This window comes from Halichoeres trimaculatus, unplaced genomic scaffold, assembly GCF_033239565.1.
Source record: "Halichoeres trimaculatus isolate MK-OKI-2021-1 unplaced genomic scaffold, fHalTri1.1 fHalTri1_scaffold_13, whole genome shotgun sequence".
NCBI classification, from domain to species: Eukaryota; Metazoa; Chordata; class Actinopteri; order Labriformes; family Labridae; genus Halichoeres; species Halichoeres trimaculatus.
In genome coordinates this window covers 26,383,467-26,407,314 of record NW_027437191.1, presented here as the reverse complement: position 1 = coordinate 26,407,314, position 23,848 = coordinate 26,383,467, and the positions used below count along the sequence as shown (strand labels likewise).

Genomic DNA, 23,848 nt, shown 5'->3' with positions numbered 1-23,848 from the left:
CACACACACACACACACACACACACACAGATCTATTCAGTGGATTGTGGATGCTCACCTAGCCATGGATTTTAAAGCTTCTTCAGTTTTCCCATCAGTGGTCTGGTTGGTCAATGGTTAGCCAATCATTGGTCATTGGTTGGTGGATGGTTGGTTGATGGTTGACCTATGATCAGATGAGGGTCAGTGGGTTGTTAGTGGATGTTTGGTGACTGGTTGGTTGATCAATAGTGTGTGGATGGTGGTTTGAGCTCAACCTCTCCTTCAAATGTGGAGTTTTCTTGTGCAGCGAGGATCTTCCTGCAGCTTCCTGAGCTTTAAGTGTGACTGCTGCTAACTTCACTCCTGAAACCTAGCAAACCTCTTAGAAATCATCTCTGTCTCTCCGCTTTATCTATCTGCACCATATTACACATTTACACCCTTAAGTTTCTGCGATCCAAATTCACTCTTTTATTTCTTTCATCCCTGACATGTCAGCTGATCCGCTTTGAGATTACAACCGCTGCAAACACAGAGGAGATCCCAAGGCGTTTTATTTTGTGTTTAAAGTCTTGAGAAGATTAGACGTTTCAGTTCTTCCTTTTTTAACTCTTGTTCTTTAGTTTTGAGGCGGAACTGCTTCAGGCTTTATGAGCCTCCATAATGCCAGCTTCCAGTGCCCAGCAGCCAGCTTATACTGGTTATACTGGGCTCCTCTCCTCCATAAACACAGCCGACAGAAGCTCTAATTGTCTCCTGCTCTGTGTAAAAGAGAAAGTTTTAATTATACGCCCGCAAAACCAAGACTTCTGCTGTTTGGAGTCCTGACGCAACGCCGTGAAAAAGAGCCGCAGGACGACTAACTCAGCAATGAGGTGGAGAAGTCGGAGGAGGAGGAGAAAAGAGCCTGAAGGGTTCAGATCAGAGGAGAGAAGGAAGGAAGGAAGGAAGGAAGGAAGGAAGGAAGGAAGGGACAAAGGAAGGATCGAACGAATGAAGGAGACAGCTACAGTAGGGCAAGGACACAAGGATGGTAGGGAGGATCCTGAGAAAAAAAGGAAGAGAGTAAACACATACACGAAGGAGAGGAAACAAGAACCTGGATAAAAAAAAAGTTAGACGGGAGAATAGGAGAGGAAACAAGGAGGGAAGTAACAGGATTGGAAGAAAAGGAGGAGAGGACAGGGAGAAAGGATGGAAGGATACAAGAAAGGGTAGTAGAGGAACTAAGGACAAGGGGCAGAAGGACATTACTAAAGGAAACAAGGAAATTGGAGGATACTAAGGACAGAAGTGAGGGTGGAGAAAACAAAAGGAAAGGAAACAAAAATGTGAGTAAAGAGGAGACTACAGGAGGAGTTTGAGGGGAAGTCAGAAAGGAATCGAGTAAAAAAGAAAGGAAAAGAGGACATGAAGGGAAAGAGATGAGGACAAGGGGGGGAAAGGGAACAAGCAAAGTAGGAAAAATCTCAAGTAAAGGAGCAAAGAGAAAGCTAGAAAGTGAGCAAAAAAGAAAAAAAACACAGGAGACAAGGAGAGGAATTGGAAAGGAAACAAGGAGAGGAGCAAAGAGGAGACTTCTTCTAGAGGGAGGAAAAGTATTAAGTGAAGAAACAAGGATAGAAGGAATACAAGGGGGTAGGAAAGGAAGCAAGAGGTGGAGAGAGAGGAGGTGACTGAAACAGAACGAGGAAGGAAGAGAAGAAGGAAGGAAAGGACAGAAGGTGAGAAACAGCTTATATAAGCACACACACACACACACACACACACACACACACACACACACACACACACACACACACACACACACACACACACACACACACACACTGTGTTGTGAACAGGAATAGTCCTGGTCCTGAATTTGACTCAGAGTTTTTACGGAGCTGCTGAAGCTCGATGCATCATTCATTCACAGACTCCTGATCTCTGCAGGCCGGTTACATAAACGCCAATGTCTGCACAGAGACAGAAAACACGAGGAAGAGGAGCTCTGCAGCATCCTGCTGAAACAGAAACCAGTCAGTCTGAGCTCACTCTGCAGGGTCGGACTACAGGGTCAGCCCAGGTATACGTGGATGAAGTGTGTCCATGTTCCTCAGACTGACACACTGACCCAGACTCTCTGAGAGGTCAGCTCAGGGATCCTTAAAGACCACAGAGAGGAAGCTCTGACTTCCTGGAAACAGCTGCTTCCTCTTTCTAAGACGGTCCCAGAGGTGTACAGAGAGACAGACTCAGAGAGGCTCTGTGCATAAAGCTGAACCACTTTAAGAGCACTCCAAAACACTCAAGTCCCCATCATGCAGAAGAGAAAAAAAACACCTGTTTCCCATGATGCATCTGTCTTTCAAATATCTTATCTTTCTTTGGGTGTCAAAGATCTTGGACGTTGCGTGGCCCGTACTCTGTGCAGATTTCTGAAAATGTCTAACTTTCATAGATCTGCTGTGGTGGAGAGGTTTGAGTGTTTGTCTGGAGTGTGTGTTCATATATCTCATGTTTGGAGCTTGACTGACGATGTTTCAAAGCTCCAATAAGGACCCGTGGGATTTAAAGCCTCAGACAGCTCCGTAAAGAAGACTGATAACCATGATTTTCAAGTTTGCTCTCTTTACACTAATTTGAGCCGCATGCTGCAGTAAAGGACCCAGATTTGACTGAATCGCATGTTGGGAGCCCGTCGTTTGTCATCAGGATCCCTCTTAGCTTTACTCACAGAGAGGACAGAGAGGAGTCTGCTGCAGGTTACAGAGAGAATCACAGCAGTAAAGACGCTGTGTTGTGAAGTTATATAACGTTTATAAAGTTCCTGGAGGATCTTAAAGGTTCTTTCTTCAGAGGAACTTTTAACGAACTATAAAAGCTCACAGTAAACCTCCAGCAACATTGAGCTCTCCTCCTTCCTCTGTCCATCTCGCTTCCTGCTGGATTTCTGCAAACTGTTGTGGAAAATGTAATGAAGCCACACGTGCACACACACACACACACACACACATACACACACACACACACACACATGCACACACACGGGGTTAACTCAGTAATAGTTTCAAGGCTGGCCCAGCAGCTCCATGGAAAATATGACTGCTGCCTTCTCTTTTCCACTCGCAATTTACACCAACAGGACGCCTGTTTCCCTCCCCCCTCCTCCTTCACCTCCTCCTCCTCCTCTCTGCCTCCCTCCATCACTCCCCCCTCTTTCACCCTCTCTCTCTCCATCTTCTCCTCTGTCTCTTTCTGCTTTCTCTGCTAAATGGAAACATGTTGGTCAAACAGCCACAGCTGTGGAAGAACCGCTGAGAGAAAACCCTGTAGGTACAGTGTTTATGCGTGTGTATATGTGTTTATGTGTGTGTTTGAAAGAGAAAGAGGGAGTTTTTGTGTGACATGTTGGGGTGGAATAAAGAAGATGAACTGAAGAGTAACTGAATAAAATCACAGAGTGGTGCTTTAGTGAGGCTCTCCGCTGATTTTCTACATCCAGTGTTTTGGTTTTTGAGTCTAGGACCTGGTCCTGAATGTGTTACAAGTCCTGATTTAAGGTTTGTAACTGAACCTGGACTTAGACTGACACCTGGTTCATACTTCAGCCCTGAATCCACGTTGAAGGTTTTCAGATATCAGCCGTGGGGATGTCCTTGTAAGATCTGCTTTTTAGGATTTAATATGGACTAGAATAGATTAGAATTAGGGATCAATATCAGTATCGGCCGATGTTGGTCATTTTTTTATCATTTGGACATCGACGGATGTGTGAAAGTGGCCAGATATTTACTCATTAGCTTCCGGACGTTCTCAGAGTATCTTGAACGATCTTTTAAGACCCAAATGATATTGTTTTCTATGACTATGTAAACACCAAAATTACCTAAGAAGAGTGGACAAGGAAAACAAGTTTGAAAATAAAGGGAGGTTCTGAAAAATTCAGTTTGCATGATTTTAGTATGTTCCCAATTTGATAATCTCAGATTGTTATTTTTTTCTTTTTAAAATAGAATAGAATAGAGTTTAATAAAATAGAATAGAATAGAATGGAAAAGAATTACTAAATTGATCCCAAATTTGGAAATTGTTGTGTTACAGCAGCAGTTGTCAGAGCCAGTAGAAAAATAAAATATATACATAAGCACTTTAAATATAACAAGAAAGATTGAAGGGGGAAAAATACACCAGATTAAAATTAAAATCCCTACAATTTTTACAATGACGAATTAAATACAACTTTAATTTAACTTAGACACGTTAGGTTATATCTATTTAGGTATCTGCGGAATAACGAGTCCTGATTGGATACTTGAGATCAGGATTTGGATGTCCTTAATTACGGAGAATTAACACACTGAGACACAGCTTTCTGACTAAGCTGGAGGTGTTTTTTGTCTCTTAATTGCTGTGTTGATCATGTGATGTTAGTTGTGCCAGCTGCATCCCCATTGCTAGGGGCGATGCAATGTGACACTAGTGTTGGTAAACAAAAGGATGGTGATGTAAACAGAGAATGTATCGCTCCATCCTCGTCTATTTACACTGGAGAGACCAGTGGAGTCGCCCCCTGCTGGCCTTTAGGGATTACACAGCTTTAATTCACCTCTGCTGAAAGGAGTTCTGTTAAACACACACACACACACACACACACACACACACACACACACACACACACACACACACACACACACACACACACACACACACAAACACACACACACACTCATTGGTTGCTTACATTGGGCAGTGGTGAAACAGAACAGAGAGTGACCTCACCTCTGAAAACTGTATGACTGGACACACACACTCACACACACACATAATTACATACGTACACACACAGATTCTGCAGTCATCACTGACCCACATTCAGTCTGAATGGACTCGTTGTTTGCTGGTTTTCTGTGTGGTGTATGTTTCTTTACAAACTGAGTTTACTCCAAACTAAAAACTCTGAATGAAGTGAAGGACTCAGAGTCTCATCCTGTGTTTATACTCTATCCTCAGACCCTGCAGATGCCTCTCTCTAAGTTCATGAGCAGCTTGTATCCTCATCTCTGCTCCTCTGTCCTATCTTCTGCAGAGATCAGATGTTTGCAGAGCTCTGGATGGCTCTCAGTCTGCAGTTTTAAACAAAATGCTGAAATCTAATCAAGTGATTTTGTCTTATTTTCATTAAAAAATGTCTTTTTAGCCTTAATATGAGCCACATTTACTTGACTAGTGCAGAAAAATGTCTGAATTGCTTGTAACAAGTAAAAAACATCTGCCATAACTAGAGAAAAGTTACTTGTATCAAGAAATTATCCTAGTTCCAAGCAAATTTTCTCACAATTTTTTTTTGTTCCATTGGCAGTTTTTTTTTTTACTAGTTACAAGCAATTCAGACCTCATTTTTGTCTTTCAATAACTTGAACTAAGACATTTTTCTGGACTGATAAGTTGAATGCAGCTCACATCAACCGTGATAAGACCATTTTAACTTAAAATAAGACAAAAACACTTGATAAGATTTTAGTTTTTTGCAGTGACTGACTGTATTCTTATCGGTCTGTACCACCGTCCCTCAAGCAGGAGCATTGGGATCAATTCATTTTAACCTCAGATCAGAGAGGGGTGACGCAGTTGGTCTGACTTTTTCAGTCACAGACATAGACCAGAAAAAAAATGGACTCCATCTCGCTTGGCTCGAAAGGAGGTCACCAGAAACTGCTCCTCCTAGTGGCTGGCTACAGCATAGGTAAAAAAATCCGGCTTTCCAGTCAATCCAGATAGGCTGTGGTCAAACTTTAAAATATTAATACAACTAGTTGAAATGTTTCTCACGTCTGGTTGTTGTGGTGATTTGAAGATATTATTCGACTGCTGTTTAGTCAAGTCCTCTTTTTCTGAAAAGTTTCGTTTTTATTAGTTATAAGAAGTTAAAAACGAGGTTTTACTTCACGTTTAGCTATGATTAACATTAACATTATTGTGTATTTTTTTGGGGAGATTGTAAAATATGTCGGGAGGGAGAGTCAAAAAGGTGAGAAAAATAACATTATTTTTGTCGCCCGGCTCCACTCGGATTCTCCCAGAATCCCTCACAGTCTCTACTGTGCAGACTCTGGCTGCATAACTGCTACTAATGGCTGCACCTGTGACGGGGAAATTTTGGCTTCAAAAGCGTACAATGGTAAATGGCAGAGCCACACTGTCCACTCTATATACAGTATCTAGTCACAAATCTCAGGCTCTTCTTTCATTTGCCTTCTCTTGTCATTTGAGTTAAATCCTGAAAATAAAAGAACACCAACTGTTTCACTCCATCCTCACTCCTCTCCTCTTCTCTTTTCTCCTCTCTGCAATAACTCACACAGACGTTATCTTTATGTCTCTTCTAAGCTCCAGTTTAGTTTTGTTGGAGCAAATCAGGATGAAGAGTCTGTACAGAGTTCAGTGTGAGTGAGGGGTTGAGGTGATGAAGTTAGATCTCCTCCCTCACAGAGCAGCAGTGAGTTTGGAGTGTTTCCGTTGTGTAACTGAGGCTTTTATAACAGCAATTCAGCAGCAGAAGCACTGTAACCCTGGCACACCGAGAACTTCCTCCTCCCACACACACACACACACACACACACACACGCACACACACTCATCCTGTCTCAGCAAAGCTGCCTGTGCTGCCACCTCCCACACACATACTCTATTCAGGGCACACACACTCTCAAAGAAACACACACACACAGATTCTTTCTGACAGAAATATAGAAGCATAATTGACTTCCTACCTGCTGCAAATCACTGTCTACGAGCCGTCTGGGTGTGTGTTTAAGTGTGTGTTTACATGTGTGTTTAAGTGTGTGTGTGTGACAGTTTAGATGCAGTTCATTGATTTATCTCTGAACTCTTTGTCGTCGTGGTTTGCGGACGGCCTCTTGCTTCTGTCACTCTCCGTCTCGTCCTCAGATGAAGATCTGCGGCGGCAGCAGTGGCGATGTTATGATGATTGACAGCTCTAAATTAAAACCAAACACGCTTTCTGAAACAGTCGCCATCGAATCCTTGAGTTTACAGAGCGGAGCTGCTGTTACACACCAAACACACTCCACAGAAACGAAGGAACAAGTATTGAAGGAGATGCTGAAACTGAAGCTCAGATGATAAACGAGAAGAATTGGTTTACAGCGTGTCTTATGGGCAGATTTATCTCATTTTCTTATCGATGCATGATCAAACCTAACCGGGCTGCGGTGCATCAGAGTCAATTTGTGTTGAATGCAGGGCTTGAAGACCTCCGGCATAGTGCCGGAAATCCGGCGTAGACAAACCTGCCAGATTGTGAAATCCTGCAGGTCGGTCTGGCTGCCCTCCGTTGATTTCACTCGATCGAGTTCCGACTGAACCAGTCAGGAAAGAGAGGCGGGAGCTGCAGAGAGCAGCTCCCGCCTCTCTTTCACAAACAAGCAGCAGCGGCCCAAATCCGCTACGTCATACCGTGGCTTGATGCGTATTGGTCTATGATGAGTGTGACTGGCAGAACGATCGTCCAATATGGCACTGTCCGTCTAAGTTGTCAGATAAATGTGCTTCGTGAAGAGAGTAATTAATGACGGAGGCGGAGAGCAGAAGCAGCGTAGCAACCCCTTATAATGAAGCAGTGATATTGAGAGATGTTTTTGGACAACAAAGAAGCTTGGCTTCAGAGAGCAAGTTTACCACGTAATCGGGATACCCGCTCGAAAACTGCGCCGCCAGCGAGTCTGTAATCACGCAATCGGGCGCGCATGGATGTATTTTTCATCCATGCGAATTTCAGTAAAACCGTCACTCCTACTAGCGACTTCGGCGGGTTGAATTATTTAATTGTAGTTTTCTGAAACGGCATCTGAAATACTAAACCCATTGCAGTATGAGACTACGACACCACAACTCCCACGAGCACTGCCTGCACACAGTGTTTGCTCATTGGTCCCTTCGCAAAGTCTTCTATTGAGAGGCGCCCCAGACGCGCTGGTCTCCAGCCTTCGTCTCGGACACTGTTACAGCTCCCGGTGTTTAGCGCCTGATAACGTGTTTTAAAACTTCCTCGCGTCTTATTTGCTCTCTATGGTAAACGGATTCCGGGATTTAAGTCACAATCTAGCGCCAAATATTCCGTAACTTGTTAAAAGTGAGGACATTTATCAGATGGAGCTCATTTAAGCTCACAGTGCACCGTTCTCACCAGTAACACTCACCTAGAGCAGGGGAGGAGAAGACAGGAGGACACGTAGAGAAGTGAAACTGATCATAGATATGAGAAGCCGTAGAAACAGTATTTAAACCTCCTAATAAACAAACATTTTAAAAGTTATATGTAAAAAGTTCACTCTGGAAATAGTGTAAACAAACCAAATCATTCTAAATAAATGAAACTTATGGTCCAGTGTGACTTATGTAGGCCTACGTTATTTTCGTCTTCATGGCGCATTTTTTTGACTGATACGACCTCAAAAAATGTATGATAGTACTACGAAGTGACTTGTAGTCCAGAAAGTATGGTACTAGTTTATTAGTGAAAAATTGCTGTTGTAAATAAATATTAAAGTAGACAGTGTTTCTAGAAAGCTTTTTCAGTTTAGTTTTTATTTTTTCAATTAATCTTCAACCTTCACAACTTTCATTGAATGCAATATTATGCTCCTCCTTTAATTACTTTGTTTCAATAGTCTGCATATTTTCATATTTAAGGAGCACAACCATTTCAGAGCTGAATACCTGATTTAGGTAGTCTTTATTTGAGTGTGCACAGGGGTCATTTATATTTAAAAAGGTTTTAAATCTATTTCAGGTAAACTTTAGCATTTCATCATCCGCCTTGATCATATCAAACATAATTATCCAACATCAAAATTGTGGACCCTACCAGAAGCGATGGCCACAGGTACTTATGCTGTATCGCTGACTGACCGTTTGTGTGAACAAAAAAATTAGTGTTACTGTGTTAAATGTTGTTTTTATTATTATTATTATTATTATTATTATTATTATTATTATTATTATTATTATTAATAATAATAATAAAAACAATATTAAACGCAGTAAACCCCCCCCCCCCTGCTTTCAGGCACAGGATTTTTTCCTGCTTCAAGCCCTGTGAATGTGGTGCAGGAAGTGCGGTGGTATTGGTAGAAACCGTTCGATGAGCATAAGGTAACCTTGAGGATTAGCGCTGTCTCAAATGGTCTAATCTTTGCGTCCATGTCACCAAAACTAGGTTGAATCCTCTCTGAGTTTTGTATCAGAATGGGTGCTCATCACTGTGTTCTAAAATGAAATACGGTGTCCCTCAGGGCTCAGTTGTAGGCCCCTTTTTAACTTGTTACCTCTTGGAAATGTCATCAGGAGCCACCGTATCAACTCACAACTTCGATTCACAGCATGATTTGGTGCATTTCACTCCCCGTTCACTCTTCCTTAAGATTTCCTGTCTATTGCAGGCTGTCCTATCAAAATAAAAGCCTAAACAGTTCAGTCATGTTAATGCTAAAAACACAACTTTGTATGTAAAACGGAGGAGTGAGGAGGAGTTTCTTTTCCTTGAAAGAATAAACCCACCATGACTTCTTCTCTTCTCTATGTGCATTTATTTTCTACAAATCAGCAGGATTTAGGTTTCAGAATAAAGCTTATTTGAGTCACATTTTGTGTTTGCATCAGCAGCAAATGCAGAAAAAGGCACAGCGTCGTGTTTCTTTGAGAGCAGCCTGCAGAGGATGAACTGTCGGTAAAAGACGGAGCAGGAAAATGAGGTTTTCATGCCAAGTTGAGCTCAGTAAGAAGTTTTAAGTGTTTGACATCATGAACACATGATGTATTTTGTAGAAACTCATGCTTTAGATGTGCAGCAATGAAAACTTTCTTCTCTGTTGATGCCATCCTGCTTTGTTTTAAAGTGAAAGTTTGGCTCCTTTTCTGACTCTCACCCCTTAGAAGAGTTTGGTTTCACACTAACACAGAATCAATCTCTCCTCTCTGTGATGCTCTTGTTTGTTTTTTGTTGGTCAGAAGAAACATCAGACTGTTTCTCTCTGTCTCCACGCTATCAGAACATCGTTGCTTCCCTCTCTCTGCGGTTTGACTCTCACACGGGGAAAAAATCCATGGTACAGCGGGCAGAGAAGCAGGTTTCTGCACCCACAGGAGCAGAAAATAGAGCCGAATCCGAAGCTCCAGTAAAAGAGAGGCCAGGTTATGAGCAAGCTTCACTCTGTTCTCAGTGAAAAACGCTCTGTCCACCCACGCACTTCACCCCGGGGTGACAGCAGCAACTCAGGAGCCGTCTTTATAGGATGTCAGAAAGCTCTCTGGGAAATGTAGGAAGCTGCAGGAGCAGAAATAGAGTCGGAGCAGACGCGGCTTCCTCTGATTGGCTCCAGGTGGACACCTGAAAGGTAAACTCTGACTCCTGAGCGTCAGTGAGCCGTGAGTCACTCCGAGCTCCTGAATCAGGGGGTGAATCCACATGTGCACCTCTTATGTAAAGCTGTCTTTGGGCCTGCAGAGCTGCACACATGCCGGCTGACCACAAGCTTCCGTTTGAGCTGAACTGCCTTGCTCAAGGGTAGAGAAGGTGTTGTTTCTGCATCCTTCACATGACTTTTTAATTACTGACACAAAGAGGCGTACACCTCCTACCTGGCCTGATGTAAGAAAGCAAGTATTGTAGTCTTACTGCTGAGCAAGTGTATTTTATTTATAAGGCTCTCAGCGGGGGGTGGAACTGGCTCCGGGTTTTATTTGGACTGGCACCGAGGAGGTCTTTAAATGCTTTAAATTTAACTCTGCGGCGGCTCGCTCGCAGTTCACACGCACTCACCCAGAATCTGTCCGAAATCATGGCCTCGGATTGTAAAAGCCGCCAAAGCGCAGAAATGTTCCCGACAGCAGAGAGTCAGAGTCCAACCAGCTGACGGCGCCCAGACAAACCTCATGTGAGCTGTTTGTTACGTAACCTGCAGCCTCTCAGTTTATTTACGAGGATGTCCCCAGGGAGTGAAACTTGTTTTTAGATAAACATGACCCAGACACCTTCATCAAGTCATAAACAATCATAAAACAGAGGAGCACATGGACTCTGACGCTCTGTTAGTCCAACTCCTGGAAATATAAACTTGGAAGCGTCTAAATCACCTTAATGTGAGGACAACCTGCTGACCTGGATCTTTCAAACACTTAAATCTTTCCTGTGGTCAAATTTGAAACTCAGAGGGGTCAGAGCATGAGAAACATGCTCTAAACTTATGTCCATAACTTCATTTACCTGATTCTGAAAGTCCCTGCAAAATATTTCTCCATCAGCTCATGAAGACGATGCTCCTAACAGGCTGCAGCAGGGTCAGGTTTGAGCCAGGACTACATTTAATCCTTAACAGATTTCAGGGATGATATGATTTTTTTTAACAGCTCTTCTGCAAGAAGATCAAATAAATGACTCACAAATCCTTGAACATCACATCACTTTCATGCACAAATGTGTCTGAGGGGAGAAAATCTCATCCTCTGCAAGATTAACTGACACTCGCTTGCATGAGTTTGAGATAAAATCAGGCGCTCCTCTTGCACTTCAGCCAAGTCTCGTTTTATGACTGATATCTCAGCCTCTATGAGTGGATAAAAAGCTGCAGGGCAGTTTGTGAAGCATTTAACCCTTTGGATATGCTTTGTGAGGTGGCTTTGTGCACGTTTAGCAGGCATAAAAAAGTCGCCACCAAAAGAAAAAGGTCATACGCTCTAATATTTCGTTGGACCACCTTTAGCTTTGATTTTCTGTGGCATCGTTTTGATAATCTTCTGCAATGTCCCAAGATTTTTTTCTATCCAGTGTTGCATTGATTTTACACCAAGATCTTTCATTGATAATGGTAGAGTCTAAATGCTGCTCAAAGCCTTCTCCAGCATATCCCAAAGATTCTCAATGGGGTAAAGGTCTGGACTGTGGGGGCCAATCCATGTGTGAAAATGATGTCTCATGCTCCCTGAACCACTCTTTCACAATTTCAGCCCGTTGGATCCCGACATTGTCATCTTGGAATATGGATGGAATAACCTCCCTTATGAAAGAAAAATATATGTACCAATATATTTTTTGAAATGTATTGTAATATATTATTGATATGTTATGATATACATGGAATAATATATTGAGGGCACATATACAATATATTATATATACATGAAATATATTGCAATATATTGCAAAATATACAAATGATTGCCGCTTTCCATATATTGCAATATATTGGAAAAAATAAATACTAAATCTCATATATGGGAATATATTACCTAATATATGACATGATATTTTCCAATATGCTGCAATATATTTTTCTTTCGTAAGGGCTAACCTGACACGCCAGACAAACAGTTTCATATATCTGCCATGGATATATTTCACAAGTCCATCTGGGTAGCAGCTCTTCCAATTTGTCTTCAGAGGCGAGACTTTAAAAAAAATCTGCAGCTGGTGATTGGACGACCGTTCTGATTAACATACTCACCACGGACCAATCAACATCAAGCTACGGTATGACGTAGCTTATGTGAGCCGATGCTTCTAAGAAACAATAGATGAACAACTACTGAATCACGAGAAACAGCTGTGATAATGGCGTAAGAAGACAGCTTCCGTTTTTAGAAATTTAACTTAAGAATCAAAGGATTGCTGACAAGTACAAAACTCTGCTCCCCACCTCTCTTCCCTGATTGGGCCGGTTAGAATTTAGCCGAGTGAATTCATTGGTCATTGGAGCCTGGCAAGATGGACCTGCAGGAGTTCAGAAACTGAATCAGGCAGGTCCGCCTGCTCTGCAAGGTTATGAATAACCTGGTCATTCAGTATCTTCAGGTAGTCAGCTGACCTCAGTCTTTGAGCACAGACTGTTGCGGAACCTAGACCTGCCCAACTGCAGCAACCCCAGATCATAGCACTGCCCCCACAGGCTTGGACAGTAGACACTAGGCATGATGGGTGATCACTTCATCTGCCTCTCTTCTTACCCTGATGGACCATCACTCTGCAACAGGGCCAATCTGGACTCATCAGACATCATGACCTTCTTCCATTGCTCCAGAGTCCAATCTTTATGCTACCTAGCAAAAAGCCTTTTTTACCAGTTAGGCTTAGTTAGATCTTGGTGAAAAGTTGATAAGTAATTCATAGAGTTAATCAGTAATCAAATCAATCAAAGCTAAAGGTGGTCCAACAAAATATTATAGTGTGTGACCTTTTTTTTTGGTGGCAACTTTCTTTTTGGCCCGACAGTGAATATCCAGTGCAAAATCTCTCAGACTGAGAGTGTTTATTGTTGAATGGAATAAAGCCTACCTCAGTTTACTCCTTTAATAAAGAGCTCTGAAGGTCTGTCAGATACTTTAGATTTTAGTTTGAGGGATTTTAATGAATTTTTTTTTGCTGATGAAAAAAATGAAAAAATTCACAGGTGTAAAAAATGAGGATTACTCTTAGAGCTAACAGCACCGAGGAGCTTCAGCCAAACTCACATCTACAGACACAAGAGGACGAGAAAGAGCTGCTTATTATGCCATTAGATGGACCAATTCCCAGTGTACACACACACACACACACACACACACACACACACGCACACACACACACACACACACACACACACACACACGCACATACACACACACTTCAATCCATGTTATTGTTCCAGTAACTTCTGTCTCCCTCCAGGTAAAACAAAGGGAGTGTTTTAATGGGTGTGTGTGTGTGTGTGTGTGAGTGTGTGTGTGTGTGTGTGTGTGTGTGTGTGTGTGTGTGTGTGGTTTTGGTCCAGTTGGGGCCAAACAGAGCGGAGCCAAAATACAAACACAGTGCCAGCTGCCCTCGATAGCCCACATCTCTCCCTCTCTCTGGCTGTACAAAGTGGTTAATCACTGGATGGAAACCATTAGTAACATGTTTGAATAATTTACACACTGTCTGACCACCAGAGCACACAGAAACATGAGCTGTGTGTGTGCGTGTGTGTTGTGTGTGTGTGTCTGATACATGCATTCATGTATATCTTCTACCTATGTCTGGGTGTGTGTTTGAGTGGTACAGTAACCAGATACCAGCTGTTATAACTCTCTCATCCCTCACATGTCTCCTATCCTCATCCTCAGTGTGAATGGAAGGTGTCTCCTCTTGCCTTGCTGCCTTTTTTGTCTCCTAGCTCACTTCCGTTTCTGCGTTTTTGCACAGTTAAACTTTCCTTTCATGTGTCTTTGTTTATTTCATCCTTGCCTCCTCGTCTCTTTGACCTTGTTTGCACACCATCAGCTGTTTGGACGATGTCTGGTCCACACAACACTGCAGGAGCCTCATTGGCTGACCCAGCTGTCAATCATGATGCCACATATATCCTGTGTGTGTTCAGTAGGGATGGGTGAAAAAAGCGAAAATGCATTTATTGGGATTCTTGTCAAAAATCATTCTTTTTCATATTAAAATTCTTAAAGGGCAACTCCGTTTTTTTGACACCTGGACCTTATTTATAGGTGTGTGCATGCTCATATACTCACTCAGACAAACACCGTGCAGCTCGGAGTCCTTCAGAAGTTATTTAGATCCAACCGATTTTAGCCGCACTTAGTGGGGGCCACGGCAAGGGAGCTTCAGCGCAGGACATAATCTCTGCAAAATCGCTCATTTCGGCTATATTTTTTCATCCATTGCCAGTGTTATCACAAACACACTCCTCTTCTGTTGCCATAGGCGAACACTGTCAACAAGCGCACCACCAGTTCGCATTGAGTCGTGGACGTGCTCCTGTTTGTTGTTCTTGGGCCAGCTCTACGTCTGTCTCCCTCTGCATCCTTCTTTCATGGAGCTCCTCGTCCGTGTACTCAGCCTCAAACCGGTAAGGACAACCGTCAGACTTGAAGCCATGGACTGACTCTTCGACATCAGAAAAATATTCTGCCATGTTGCTCAGCAATGTCGGCAAAAAGTCAATCAGCTGTACCTTTGTGTTGCGCAGCTATGATGTCATCTAAAGTTTGTTTACCTCCGAGCTGCACGATGTTTGTCTGAGTGAGTATATGAGCCTGCACACACCTATAAATAAGGTCCAGGTGTCAAAAAAATGGAGTTGCCCTTTAATTTCAGTCTTTGTTTATAAACTGGATTGGAAAAAAGTTACCACTTTTCTCCAGCAGAGGGTGAAATGTTTTTCTCTGTCTCACGTGATGTGCATTTTATGAGAAAATATGGCTCCTGATATAGTCTGTAGACCTTATCATCACCATTTAAATTTTCACATGGTCTGGTGTTGAAGAGCAAACTAAAAATCACAAAAATTGTAAATATCAAAGAATCACAATCTCAATCGAATCGGCATCCCCTAAAATCGTATTAGAATCAGATGGTGAGAATAGCATATCGTCCCAGCACTAATGTGAACGTGGTCTGGATCTGGATTTCACAGTTTGACCCATGTCTCTTGTTTGAACCTCCGTCCCAGTTCTCGTCTCCTAGTTTGCCTTAAAATGTGTTTCCTCTTATTTGACCTTGTAACCTACTTTGGATCCTTGTGTCCTTTCTTCAGAGTCTTTCTTTGAACTCTTCCACCTTCTTTCTCCCTTTTAACTTGTTTTAGTGTCCTCGGCTCCATTCTGCCTTCTCTCTCCACTGCGCCATTGTCTCCTTGTTTACATCCTAGTGCCCTTCATCTAGTGCATCCTCTTTCCTGCACTCATTCCACACTTTTTATTTCAGATGTCCTGCTCTCTTTTTTAGTCATTGTCTCACGTCTACTCCATTGCTTCTCTTTTCTCTTTACGTTTTGTTTCGTTGTTCCTTTGTTTGCATCTTTGAGTCCTTGTAGCCAGTCTTTGTTTCCTCATCTCTTTCTGCCATCTGATGCAACCTTGTGTCCTTGTTGGTATTATTATGTTTCCTTAATTTGGTCTTTTGTTTCCTCATCTCTTTTCTGAATTTTCTCATTGTTGTGGCATTGTGTCCTTGTTTATATACTTGTTTCCTTTCCTTTGCTTAGTTTCTTCCAGCACCCTTTCTTCAGCCTCTTTGTTCTGTCTCTTCCAACTTCTTTTTGTCTCATCCTTGGTATCTTACTTTTGCTGTGGCCTTGTCTCCGTGCTTACATCCTTGTATACTTTTTTTGTTGCCTTGTTTCCTTATTTTGGATCCTTAAGTTTGGTTACTGCATCCTAAACTCTATCATCAACATTACCATCATGTTTAAGCCTTGTTGTTCTCTTTATTATTCCTCTTTTGTATTGTTGTGTTCTCATCTCTTCATCTATATCCTTGACACCTTTCCTCACTCCGTTCCCTTTCCCTCATTTCTCTTGTTTCTTTGCCAGTGCATCCAACATTTTCCCATCTTTTTCTCTCCTAATCATTGTCCAGTGCAAACTTTTGTGTACATCATGTTTCCTTTGTTTCCTCTTCTGTTTCCTTTCTCCTTCTTGAACCCAAACCTCCTTTTACCTCCTGCTGCCTCTCTGCACACCTCCTCTTTACCCCATCCATAGCCTCCTCATCTGTTACCTCATGCCATGCAGGCTTGTCTCCTGATGCCTCCTCCTCTCAGCTCCTGAACCCTTCTTTCCTTTCCTTGTCTACTTTTTATCTTTGTGTTATGCCCCCTCTCTCTGCAGTAGTATGTAAGGTGTTAATCTCAGAAGGTGAATCTATTGTTTATTTGTTTCCCGCTGGTGTTTTTGTGTTTCTGTGTTTTGAGACGCTTGGTTCTGCGTCTGCAGTGAGGTGACAGACAGACCAGCTCCAACACCCAGACCAACTCTCTCTGTTTTTCTGTCCCAGGAATTCAAACCATTCCAGTTGGTATGTGGCTCCCCGACGGGCCCGTTTAAGAATAACTAGCCACTGCACACACACACACACACACACACACACACAGAAAGAGAGACAGAGAGAGGAGAAGCTCTGCCCTCGTCTGGGTCCGCCACTGAAAGTAAATGAGAGGCTTATCTACCGCACATCTGAACAAGACACTGTAGGAGAGGGATTACTGGTGTGTGTGTGTGTGTGTGTGTGTGTGTGTGTGTGTGTTTGTGTGTGTGTGTGTGACAGAGTGAGTATGCATTTCAAGCCTGATCTGATCCACCCCACACACACATACACACACACACACGCTGATAAGGATACAGTACAGAAGGGGATTTGCAGGAACGTTGATCCATCATCTCGTCATTTTGGACGCGATCTTCTCGCCTCTCTTTCCAACGGAGCTGAAATACAGAGAGAGGAAGTGTGTGTGTGTTTTTGTGTGTGTGTGTGTGTGTGTGTGTGTGTGTGTGTGCCTTCAGCCCTCATATTGAACAGCCTCCCACACACTCCTTCACACACACACACGGTGTTCTTCCTGCATGGTTAAAGCCCACACAGAGCCCGTACCTGCAGGGTTTGGGGTTATTTCTGCTCCTGTTGCAGTGAGTATGTACGTGCCCATGGTCACCTCAGCTCTACTGAACCTCTCACAGATTATCGAGCATCCTGAAAACGTTCAGAGCAGCTCTTGTCCAGATGACGATCTGCACGCTGAGGCGGGGTGGATTTATTCTGCGCTGTAGTTTGAGCATCTTGAGGAGCAGGTGTTTCGGAGAAGCCTCCTCACACACAAACTCACCCCAACATGTTCAGTCTGCAAACATCTGAAGGCTTTCTGTTTGATTATTTCTCTCCAGGATCTTTACTGTAGATCTGGATTTAGCTGCAAATGTAGCACTTGATGATGGCGGTCCATCTGCAGACACGATCAGAGGTTTCGTCAAGTAGTTTGATATTTGATGAGACAACTTCAGAGCAACATGTTGCTCAGGATTAAAGTCAAAAAGTAACAGTCTGATTTTTTTTCTGCATGCTATTTTGTCTCTATCAGCCAAGCTACAATCTCCAGTGTGCTTAACTGCAGTTCCTGGAGTGTCCACTAGAGGTTGTCTGCAGAAACAGCAGAAACCACGTACACACCCATTCAAAAACTGATCTTGTTTCATGGTTTTACATCACATTTAACCCTACTTGGTTCAAGTTTGTATAATGAATGAAATAGGATGAAGTTCAGGTTGCACCAACAAAAAACCTTTCACAGTCAGCTGACAGGCAAGTCACAATAAGTGCGTCTCAAAGCTTCAAAGTTCCCGTCTTCCGTCCTCCATTTGTGTCTTAGTCCCTCCCACCAGAGATGCATGGGAGAGGTGCGAGGTAATGAAAAGAGGAGAGAGGATGGAGGAGATTCGTTTTTAGAGCAATGGGACATCCTCTCATTGGGAGCGTCACAAAAAGGCATCAGCTGATCACCTCCTGAATCATCTGTCAGTCAGCTTGAACAGCTGTTTGTGTGTCTGCACATGTGCCTGTAATAACTCTGATCAAACAGAAACAATAACAGAGATTGTCTGTTCCTTTAACCAGTTTAACAAACATGTTCACATGAAGAAAACCTGCTCTCTGTTTATTTTGTGTGCCGTTTAGAAGCACACAGATCACTTTACCGGTAAAATGTGTCTTTTTTAGATTGTTTATGAATTATTTAGCCTTTATCTAGAGTGCCTCTGATCATGAACTATGAAACGTATTAATATAACCTAGTCTATTGTGTCTCAGGAAAATAATATTTGTTAGATTTCAGTTTTCAGTATTGATCCTCTGTTATATTGATTTGATGATGGTTGTGTTCAGTATGTTTATTACTAGATTTATGATCAGTTTCTAAATGATCGTCAGTGCCTGTTTCTAGCTTGTCTTTTCTCTCTGATTAAACTCTGTTGTGTTTGTGAAGTTTCATGAAGAGAAGTCTAAGTCACTGCAGTGTCCAATCAGAGAGTGATATTCCATATGAGGGCGTGTCTGTCAGTGAAAAGACTTCCGCAAAGCCAGCTCTCATGTTTCCTCGATCATAGCTCCTTCAATCAGTCTCCTCCCTCCTCTCTCCTCTCTCCTCAGAAAGTACTTATGGTGAGAGGAGAGAGGAGGCTTGAAATTATCGCTTTGAGTCGCACCCAATAATGCTACATGACTCTTTGAGGACAACTCCTGAAAGTATGTCCTCCAAACATGTCACCTTGAAAACGTTTACCTTAAACATGAGGATGCCTGGAGCAGAGAGCGTTTTCCCTTCATGCTAAACCTCCCAAAGAGATGCAGGAATCCAGACGACACCTAAAACGCTTCAGACTTTTTGCATCATTGATTGATGCTGGGAGGAAATGATGACGAGGCTTGGGTTGCAGCTGCAAGTTGCACCAAAACAGAGACCTTAGAGAAGCAAGGTGATGTCTGGTATTAGAGATGTTTGCATTGACCTGCTCTGCGTGTTGTATAAGCAGCCGTCTTTCTCTTAGTGTTTTTATGTAACCTCATCGACGTTAACATCTCTCTGTGTGCAGCTGGAGATCTCTTCACTCTGTCAGTGCTGGTAGATTCAGTCTGAGCACAAAGACTCAGATCAGAAGCTCGCAGAGGGTGTGAAGCCTTATTTATCTGTGTGTGTGTGTGCATGTGTGTGTGAGCTGAGATGATCTCTGCTCCTGTCTCTTAAGTAACTCTCCTTACTTAAAGCTTTTCTGACAAATCACTCTGACTGTGTGCATCGTTCTATTTTTACCTTTTCAATGAGCCTCGCTCTGACCGACCTACAACTTCAGAGTCTCTTCATGATCCCTGCTAACTTGCACACACACTCACACACATCTGCACACACGCAGCCCACGCTCTTGCATATAAACACACATATCCGTGTCTCTCCTACGCACAGGAACTGGAGCAGGTTGTGTCGGTGCACGTATGAATAAATCTTTATGTAAGCCATTCACTTCATGCTCCCACTCAGCTGCAGACAGAGACCGTTAAGTTACCAAACTAGCCTTCTTACATAATGAGGAGTTTAACCCCGTATTATCTGCACGCTGGAGGTCAAACTCAGGGCTGGGTTAGGAAGGGTGTGTGTGTGTGTCAGGAGGTCAGATATCTGCTGCTGTAAGTGTGTAATGGCACATGATGACACAGAGATAGGAAAGTTCATCCTGTGGTGACTCCAGACGGTAGAAAGAGTAAAGACTGAGAGAAAGAGAACGTGTAGGGATCAGAGACGTATAGGTGTGAATTTGGCTTGAGATTACAGGTGAAAGAACTCTCCCAGATGGCGACAGTAACAGATTCAGTTGTGCTTGTAAGAAAAAAAGAGGTCAGGATGTTTCCTGATGGAGAAGCTGAGCTGTAAGGGAAGGAAAACAAACAGAACACCAGGTTTTCTCTGAATGCTCAGAGAACTGCAATGCTTAGGTTACCCGAAACTCTCAAAACTCCTCAAAAACCGCTCCTCATGTAATAGCATTGTGTCTTCCTGTTTGTATTCATGCTTCAACAAACTTATTGATAGCAAAAAAACATGAAGTTTGCAAAAGGCAAACTGCAGACCCAGAATCAATCAGCTGATGTCCTACAACCTTCCAGATCCACGATGATATCTGTCTTAGAAATTTGCACGAGATTAGAAACTTAAAGTGATACTCCGGGATGGAACAAGTTGGGTCCTATCACAAGGTTTAGGGCAGAAATTACCCCTACAGCAGTGTTTTTGTGCAGCAGAAGCCCAGGGCGCACGCACCAAACACCCCCTCCCTGCTCATCTGCTGGTTTCCTCTGCACTCAGACGGGGTCACATTTTACTTGACCAAAAACACAAATAAACGGACTCCCACTGAAAAAATCTGATATCGGTCTGCATTCACACTTTATTTAGAGAATTTTCTCATCACATCGTGTCTCTTAATCCTGGCAGACCACCTGCGTTTGTTTATATCTGGCTCGCTGATACACTAAGTGGCGAGCGCCTCGTAGCCAGCTGTGGCTCTGCAGCGGAGGTAGCGCCATTTTACGACACGATGAGAACTAGAGCCTTATTTATCGGTGTTTTTGTGTGAAAGTAACGCGCTGAAAATTCTCTAAATAAAGCGTGAATGCAGACCGATATCAGATGTTTTCGGTGGGAGTCCATTCATTTGTGTTTTTGGTCAAGTAAAAATTGGCCCCATCTGAGTGCAGAGGAAACCGGCTGACAAGCAGAGAAGGGGTGTTTGATGCGAGCGCTTTGGGCTTCTGCTGCACAAAAACACTGCTGTAGGGGCAATTTCTGCCCTAAACCTTGTGATAGGACCCAACTTGTTCCATCCCGGAGTATCACTTTAAAGAATCAACAGTATGGCCAAAATAACAGAAAATATATTGTTGTGTCATCAGATTGAAAACTTAGTGGGCCAAAAAGGCAAATAAATAAAAATGTGTCCTCAACTTACCACCTGCAGGTCAAACAGTACACCCCATCTGCCTTGCCACTATCTGTAGCAGCTAATGCTGATGCTAACGTTAGTTTAATCAAATCCTTGTGGTTTTCAAACAGGGTGACAATTTAATAAAAAGACTAAATGTGTCCTAAAAGATATGCCATGCATTTCACAACATACAAAAGGAGTGTGTGTGGGATGTTGTTGCTCCTCACTTCACTGTTGAGCTCCCCGGCTTGTCATCGATGAGCCTAACATGTTTGCGTTTTAAGTGCTGGATCATTGCAGTCTTACTGTTGTGCCATGCAAGGTCATTTTTGCAAATGTTGCCATTAACACGGCAGCATGAAATACCCCCAAACTCTGGAATTTTTGGACAAACATCTTCTCCAGTTCTCCCATTAATCGCATGTTTACTTATTTCCCTTACCTGTTGGTTCGGCTTCTCCTCCGCCACACTGATCTGTTTACATGTGATGCATACAGCCCTGCAGCCCAGGTAATCTACACTCCAGTAATGCATCTTCAGCTAGTTGCTAACCGCTAAATAATCTGATAAAAAGGAAGAAAACAAAAAAACTGAAGGCAAACTTATATGGTAATGGTGCAGCACAGTGGATTGGTTACAGGAAAATGTTGTTGACACTTATACTGATCGATTTTATCAATTCATTGTTGCAGCCCTAGTTTTATTTACATATAGAATTGCGCAAAACCTAAATATTGCAATAAGAAGATGGCTATGGAAACACCAACATTTTGGAAAAAAAAAACTGCCAATTATTAATAAAAAGTTTTTAGGCTCTAAGAGATGGTTTTTCAGAAGATTATTGCAAAAACATGTCATCAGAGGTGAGGGGTGGAGCAATGGTTGGACCTTGGTGTTTGAGGCCTGTCTGAGATCATTATATGACTATTTCAGCCAGTCTGGTGAAGATCTGTTGAAGAAATGAAGGAAAATGGATGTTGTGTATTATCCGTGTGTGTGACACCGCTGACCCACAGGAACACAGCAGTTTTCAGTTTCAACATTTAAGTTACTTGTTCTCATCTTCACATCCCTGATGGGCCTGATCGCAGCATCAGAGAGACTTACAGTGTGGATGCACACGTAACAGATGAATCAGAGTTATTTCAAGGGATAAGTGTTTTCAAACTTTTGTTTTTACTTTACTTCCTTCTTCATCCAAACCAAACCTTAATCCATCCTGTGACCACTGCAGCCTAAACACTGACAACAACCTGCTCTGTACTTTGGCACATCCAGGCCACCGTACCTTGACTTCTTTAGCCTGTAAGGGCTGATAGATGCATGCTGTGACTCTGAGAGAATCGTATGTTTAACACCTGACTCAACTTTTGTTTTCAGGACACATTCCTGAACTCTTAACACCAAGAAAATATAAAAAGTATGACCCAGGTCTGAGCTCATGTTTGTGTGTGGTGTGTGTGTGTATCCGTGTGTGTGCGTGTGTGTGAAGGGGCACATATGAAAAGTCAGAGTTAACCCAAAGTTAACATTCCTGCTGCTAAGAATACAGCATGTTTTCCTCTCAGAGCTATTTATAGATCTCACGTTGGGCCCCCAGACACACACGTCATCGAGGCCTGTGCACCAGCTCTGAGGCTGCTCTGTGTGTGTGTGTTTGTGTGTGTGTGTGTACTTTTGTGTCGCAATTGGAGTGTAAGGGAGGTTTGTTTAAACCCTGATATGAGGAAATACAGAGTCAGAATGCTTTTTCAACAGGCATGTGTGTGTGTTTCAGTGTGTGTGTGTGTGCTGTCAGGTGTTGGTGTGGTTAAGAAACGTTAATCAACGGAAACACACTCCGTCTCCTGCAGTGTTTGCAGTTGCAGCGCTTGCAAGTACTTCACCGATGTTAGAGTTGCTTTCTGCTGCTGAGTGTGAGAGTGTGTGTGAAAGTGTGTGTTTGTGTTCAGTAGGAGCACATACCATTCAGATCAAACTCTGACGGGCAGAGAGGAAGGAAAGGTGCGAGCGAGCGTGCGGGGCGCTGATGGCTGCTCTTCTACTCGGTCTTTTTGGACGCCTACACACATTATGACACGCCGACGTCACTTCCACACGGCTATTTATAAGCCTTTGTGTCTTTTTAGGAACAGCGTGGGTTTGCTTTGCAACAGTGACTCACTGAGATGAAGGGGGAAGGAGGAGGAGGGAGGGAGGGAAAGGCAAAAAGCGCAGATGGATTCCAGTGTGAAGAAACTAACTGAGCAAACAATGAGAGTTACCTCGGCACATCAGGCGTGTTCCTGACAGCTCAGTGCGTCCAACAGAGAGAGTGACTGTTGGCAGATAACGTACGTCTGAACGTGAATCACTGCCAGGTTCAAACTCAGAAACACAGGAGTGGGAGGAGTCAGGTGATCCAACGCACAGCGGGTTAATTCGCTCTGTGTTTTGTTGTGTTTCAGGTCTTTGGGGTGAAACTGGAGATTTCTGAAGAAGAAGACAACGAAAGATCTTCACTCACTTTTTACAGACATGTCAGTATCTCCTCTGCGATAACATTTAGCTTGTTTCTGTCTCTGGTTCATATTTAATCCCCAGCTAACTCCTC

The 23,848-nt window shown here is 42.9% G+C and overlaps 1 protein-coding gene across 2 annotated transcripts in view; it reads left to right on the top strand.

Annotated features, from left to right (window-relative positions):
• hivep2a (HIVEP zinc finger 2a) overlaps positions 1–23,848 on the top strand; it is a 108,371-nt gene that overhangs the window by 63,514 nt on the left and 21,009 nt on the right. For both annotated transcript variants that reach the window (XM_074684733.1, XM_074684734.1), the window contains one exon: positions 23,703–23,774. The gene's annotated coding sequence lies outside the window, so the exon portion shown is untranslated. The remainder of the gene's footprint in view (positions 1–23,702; positions 23,775–23,848) is intronic.